Raw genomic sequence first — 6,173 nt, 5'->3', positions numbered from 1 at the left:
GTTTTCCAAGTTCATCTATGTTGTCACAAATTGGAGAATTTCTTTCTTTCTTTTTCACAGTGAATAATACTATACACACACACAGACACACCACATTTTCTCTCTTTCTTCTTTTTTTTTTTTGGAATAACAAACCTTTATTCAGACATGGATAAGTAATACATAATCATCCTTCATCCCTTAATGCTCTTCCTCTCTTTTTGCACAAGAAACACAGATGGGTAACGCAGAGGCATGGGAAGCAGAGGAGGACACAGGACTGGCCCACCACCTTCCCTTCCCTGTCTCCCAAGATGACAGCTTATACAGCGGAGGAGGCAAACAAGTCCCCTCAATGTACCAGACAATTACCTACAGCACCAGCTCCAGATGGCTGCAGCTGGGCTCAATGAAACTCTGTGACAACCAGAACATACCAGCTTTGGGATTAGAGGAAAGGGTAAAGCCGTGTGGCAGGATATTTACTGTCCCAACCCTAAGCGGAGTCCAAGCAGTGAGCCCCCTGTTCCCAGTGCCTGAAAAACCAGGTCCTACTGCCTTCTGGGTGCTATCTTGGGCCAGGAAGGGTAAAGTGTAGGAGGAATGTCTTCCAGCTGCTAACGAGAACTCAGTCCGCACCCACTTGAAGGTTAAGAGAATAAAAAGCCCCATCTTTAAGGAACTGGAAGTGGAGCACCACCAGGCTCCTTCCTTGGACTTTCCTGGCCTGGGCAACCTCAGAGCCTGAGGACTGAAGCTGGGTTCAAACCCTGGGTCCTTCCTGCTTGACAGACTGACATCTGGAAACATGAGTTTCCGGGTTTTTCTTCACTGGGCTAGCCGCAAGGAAGTCTTGGGCACTGTCTCCATCATGCGCCTTTCCCAGCACTTGTGACTGATTTTGCAGTGCTCCCAGAATCCTGCTCCCCAATTGGCTCCAGCTCTGCCAACCTGGATTCCCTTCAGTCCCAACAAACCAGCAGGGGACCAGTCAGTGACACCAGGGGCAACGCTGGCCTGGTAATTCAGGGACTGCCCCTGGGCTCTATAGCTTTGTGCCAACTGCCGGCGCCTATGCTGGGGAAACAGCTTGCCTGGTAGAGTTGCCTGGCTCCTTTGACTCATCCTCCTCTGCCAAGGCAGGAAAATATCCCTCTGGTCGTGAATGGATGGGTCGCTCACAAAAGTGGGAATGCTGGCGTGGCAGCTGGATATATGCCTCAGGACATCCCTGACCGCTGTCCTATAGAAAACTGAGGCCAGAAATGGAGAGCCAGGAGCAAACCGACCTCTTGCACTCGCCCCAAACCCACAGTGTTGCAGAATGGGAGGTGGAGCCTTTGAAAGGCCCAACCAGAGGAGAGCTGGCAGCTGCACCGAAACCAGGGTGTGATGAGTGCCAGGCTAGGTGAGAACCGGGAGGGCTCACAACACAACTCCCCTCCCAGCATTAACACCCAGAAGGGAAAGAGACCTGGGCTGGGGCATTCAGCACAACTCAAGGGAAAGGTGAACTCCGGAGAAATTCCTCTGGGCGGAGGCAGCATGGGCCTCCAAGCCAAGAGCTTGGACACACTCTTCCCAGCAGTGAGCTTCATCCTGCCCTTGACACTAGTGAGGCCTTGAGCCACTGGGGAGAGGACAAGAGGCCTGAGACCTGCTCCCACCCAGGCACCTCCACTGACCAGGCAGAGGAGCGGCACAGCCCTCAGGCCGACCTGGTTCCCATCAGGATGGCAGGGCTTTCCATCCCCTGCGTTGTTTGAAAAGCTGAACATACACAAAGGAAAGGCAGCCCCGCGGCCCCTGGAAAAACCAGGGTCCTTCAGACAGCCCCTGCCCTGCATCCTATGGGGCCACAAGAAAGCCACCCAGAGAATTTAGTGTACCATTTCCAGATAAGAAATCCGCTTGGGGCTGAGGCTGGGGGAGGCACGCTCTGAAAAACACAAGCCTACCTTGGCGATGAGATGGAGGAGAAGAAACATTCTACAGGAAACATTAACATAGAGAGCACAGGGCAGAACACAGCACAGAAAGGCAGGTCCCATCCAGTGAGGAAGCGCTTTACCCCCGGTGACCCTGCCCATACTCGGGGGTCTCCAGTCAGATGGCCCATTGGTCACAAGCTTTCCCGTGGGGAAACAGAGCCACCCTCCTCTGTCCCCACTTCTGGCTGCCTCACTCCCCTGCTCAAAGCTTGATTTTGACTGGAGAGAGATCCAAGATGGCTGATGATTAGCAGCTCGGGCACGTACCTCCCAGTGAAAGCGCAAAGAACGAGAGGACGCCACACTTTCAGACGAATATTAGTTGCTCACGGACCAGGAGATTCCCAGTGGAGGAGCTCCACGGGTCGCCAGGGCGACTCTTGTGGCCGGCGTGGCGGTTTTGCTGGTGCCTTAGCACGCCAGTTCTTGGTGCAGAGTCTGGAGATTCCCGGGCAGAAAAGCACCATCAATCTTAACACCGCTGTTTTGGCTGGCTCAGTGGATTGCTCAGATTTCGGCGCAGGGAATCAACAAGTTGGACGTCAGAGACCCAGTTAGAAAGTCGGTAATTATAAAGACGACAGACGGACAAATATATAATGAAGGGAAGAAACCAGCGTAAAAAGGTAGAGAATACTCAAAATCAGAATGCCTCTCCCTCTACAGGGGATTGCAATTCCTCATCAGTAACGGAACAAGGCTTAATAGATTACACGTGTGTTCCAATAACAGAAGCAGGTTTCAAAACGTGGGTGATAAGAAACTTCTGTGAATTAAAAGAACTTGTTCTAACCCAATGCAAAGAAACTAAGAACCTTGAAAAAAGGTTTGACGAAATGTTAACGAGAATGGACAATTTAGAGAAGAATATAAGTGAATTGATGGAGCTGAAAAGCACAACACGAGAACTTCGCGAAGCATGCACAAGTTTAAACAGTCGAATTGATCAAGCAGAAGGAAGGATATCAGAAGTCGAGGACCAGCTCAGTGAAATGAAACGAGAAGACAAGAATGCAGAAAAAAGGATGAAAAGGAATGAGCAAAGTCTCCAGGAAATATGGGACTATGTGAAAAGACCTAATTTACGTTTGATAGGTGTACCTGAATGTGATGAAGAGAATGAATCCAAGTTGGAAAATACTCTTCAGGATATCATTCAGGAAAATTTTCCCAACCTGGCAAGGCAGGGTAATATTCAACTCCAGGTAATACAGAGAACACCACAAAGATATTCTTCAAGAAGACCAACCCCAAGGCATATAATCGCCAGATTTATTAGGGTTGAAATGAAGGAGAAAATACTAAGGGCAGCCAGAGAGAAAGGTCAGGTTACCCATAAAGGGAAACCTATCAGACTTACAGCAGATCTCTCAGCAGAAACCCTACAAGCCAGAAAAGAGTGGGGACCAATATTTAACATCCTTAAAGAAAAGAACTTTCAACCCAGAATTTCCTATCCAGCCAAACTAAGCTTTATGAGCGAAGGAAAAATTAAATCTTTTGCAAACAAACAAGTACTTAGAGAGTTCACCACCACCAGGCCTGCTTTACAAGAGCTTCTGAAAGAAGCACTATACATATAAAGGAACAACCAGTATCAGCCTTTCCAAAAATATATCAAAAAGCAAAGAACTTTAACACAATAAAAAATTTACATCAACTAAAGGGCAAAACAGTCAGCTAGCATCAAATGGCAGTATTAAACTTATATATATTTTAATTGGATAAAAAGCCAAAACCCATCGGTATGCTGCATCCGGGCCCATCTTACATGCAACAATACACAAAGACTCAGAGAGAAGGAGGAAGATTTACCAATCAAACAGAGAGTAAAAATAAACTAATAAACAAAAAGCAGGAGATGCAATTCTCGCCTCTGATAAAGTAGACTTTAAAGCAACAAAGATCAAAAGAGGCGAGGAATGACATTACATAATGGCAAAAGGATCAATGCAACAAGAAGAGCTAACGATTCTATAGATCAACGAGATAGAAAATTAACAAGGATATTCAGAACTTGAACTCAGACCCGGAACAAGTAAACTTAATAAACATTTATAGAACTCTCCACTTCAAATACACAAAACATACATTACCACCTCACACCTATTCCAAAGGTGACTATATAATTGGAAGTAAATCACTCCTCAGTAATCGCATAGCATTTCATAGGTTTAAATTAAATATTGGTTGGCTGTTTGTTTGTTATCTTCTTCCCTTATTCCTTCCTGATTACATCATTAAGTATAATTATCAGTATAAAAGAGGTTTTCAATACCCATTACTAAATTGCATTCTAGCCTGGGCAAGAAAGCAATACTCCCATTCTCTCTCCCTCTTTCTTTTCCTTCTCCCTCCTCCCCATTCTCTCTCTCTCTTTCTCTTCCTTTTTCCTCCTTCCTATTCTCTCTCTCTCTTTCTCAAAAAAAAAAAAAAAAAAGAGAAAAAAGCTTGATTTTGAATTCTGTGAGCTGCGTGGTCACAGAGGCCCCTGAGGATTTGAAGACCGCCCTCAGGATGGTGCCAGGGTCCACTTCGGCAGGGGGGTTGGAGGAGGAGGCAGAGTTCACCCTGCGAGGCAGCTTGCTCTCCTTTTTCACCGAGGGGCTGTCACTCAGCCGCAGCAGGATGGACTGGTCTGAGGCGATAAGATTCCCATTCATGTGAAGGTTGCACTTCATCGGCTGCCCGTCCAGTCACCGGTTGTTGTACTTCTTATATGCAGTGATGGCATCGTCCTTTTTCACAAACACCACCTCCGCTACCCCAGGATGGACCAACCGAGCTCGCTTCAGGGCTCCACACACACAGAAAAGCTCAACAATGTCCTCCTCAGTGACTTGAGGGTGCAGATTATTCACAGTCATCTTGGTGCCTTCCAGTGGGCTGAGGACAGGCTCAGCAGGTGGCAGCTCTTTGGGGAGGGGGTGTTCTTCGTTGTTCACCTGTGTCTGGGGCATGTTGGCCAAGGCTTTTGTTTGAATAGAGGAGGGGAGAGCAGGAGCTGTGTATGCATCATTCTGAACCACTTTGGTGAGAGGGAGGCCTTGGACATGGAGAGCTCGGAACTGCTTAGCCCAGCCGTGTGGTGGAGAAAGCCGCCTGAGGCTGCAAACTTCATCCGTTTAGCAGGAATGGAAGCTATATCAACATCTTCTTCATCCAGGTCATAGAAATTCTGTTTGGCCTGGTGGTTATTGACAACATTGATTCTCATTCCAGCATGATGGGGATGAAGTGGTGCCATGGCTTTCTGCTGTGGAACCTGGATGGTTTTGGTGAGCTTCAGGGCAGGAGTCACTGTCCCAATGGGTGGGTTCATGAAGGCAGCATGTGAACTCCTCTTCAAGCTGATCTCCTGGGCATCAGCGACCTGGCGGGGCTTCTGGGGTACCGTGGTGTGTTGCTTACGAGAGTTCAACATCTCTCTGGTATCCTGCACTTTCCCTTTGATCCGAAACCGGGCATCTTTCTGCAAAAGCTTCTCCCGGGCATCCTTGACTCCCAGTTTGAGCTGGGCATCTGCGAGGCCAATCTTCTGCCGGGCATCAAATCTTTGCTGGAAGGTGGCTGTGCATACTGACTGGCTGAGAAGGCTTTGCTGAATCCCAACTCGAGATCAGACACCTCCAACTCCCGGTCTGGCGTTAAGCTGTCCTGTCGCCGCCTCCCCGCGCTTCCTGATGAGTTCGTCCAGGGAGATGTCCACCATCTTGTACCGGCAAGCGAGCCGAAAGCAGCCGAGACCACATTTTCTTTATCTATTCATCTGTTGATGGACATTTGGGTTGTTTACATATCTTGGCTATTGTGAATGATGCTTCAATAAATGTGGGAATGCCAGTATCGCTTCAATATTCTGATTACACTTCTGTTGGATTAAATTCTTTGGGAGTGGGATTCTTGGATCTCACGGTAGTACTATTTTTAATTTTCTGAAGAACCTCACACTGTTTTCCATAGTGGCCATGCCATTTTACATTCCCACCAACAACATACACGAGTTCTAATTTCTCCATGGTCTTACCAACACTTGGTCTATTTTGATAAAAGCCATCTTAACAGGTATGAGTGATACCTCATTGGTTTTGATTTGCATTTCCCTGATGATTAGCGATAGCACTGCTTTTTTTTTTTTTTTTTTTTTTTTTTTTTTTTTTTTTGAGACGGAGTTTCGCTCTTGATACCCAGGCTGGAGCGCAA

General features: G+C 47.3%; 1 pseudogene; it reads right to left on the bottom strand.

Annotated features, from left to right (window-relative positions):
* Positions 1-2,101: 2,101 nt before the first annotated feature.
* Positions 2,102-5,682, bottom strand: LOC105728862 (polymerase delta-interacting protein 3-like; annotated as a pseudogene).
* Positions 5,683-6,173: the final 491 nt, after the last annotated feature.

Source organism: Aotus nancymaae, unplaced genomic scaffold (assembly GCF_030222135.1).
Source record: "Aotus nancymaae isolate 86718 unplaced genomic scaffold, 86718_ANA_hifiasm-v0.15.2.pri h1tg000021l, whole genome shotgun sequence".
NCBI classification, from domain to species: domain Eukaryota; kingdom Metazoa; phylum Chordata; class Mammalia; order Primates; family Aotidae; genus Aotus; species Aotus nancymaae.
The sequence above is the reverse complement of the archived record's forward strand: the minus strand, read 5'-3'. Positions and strand labels throughout refer to the sequence as shown.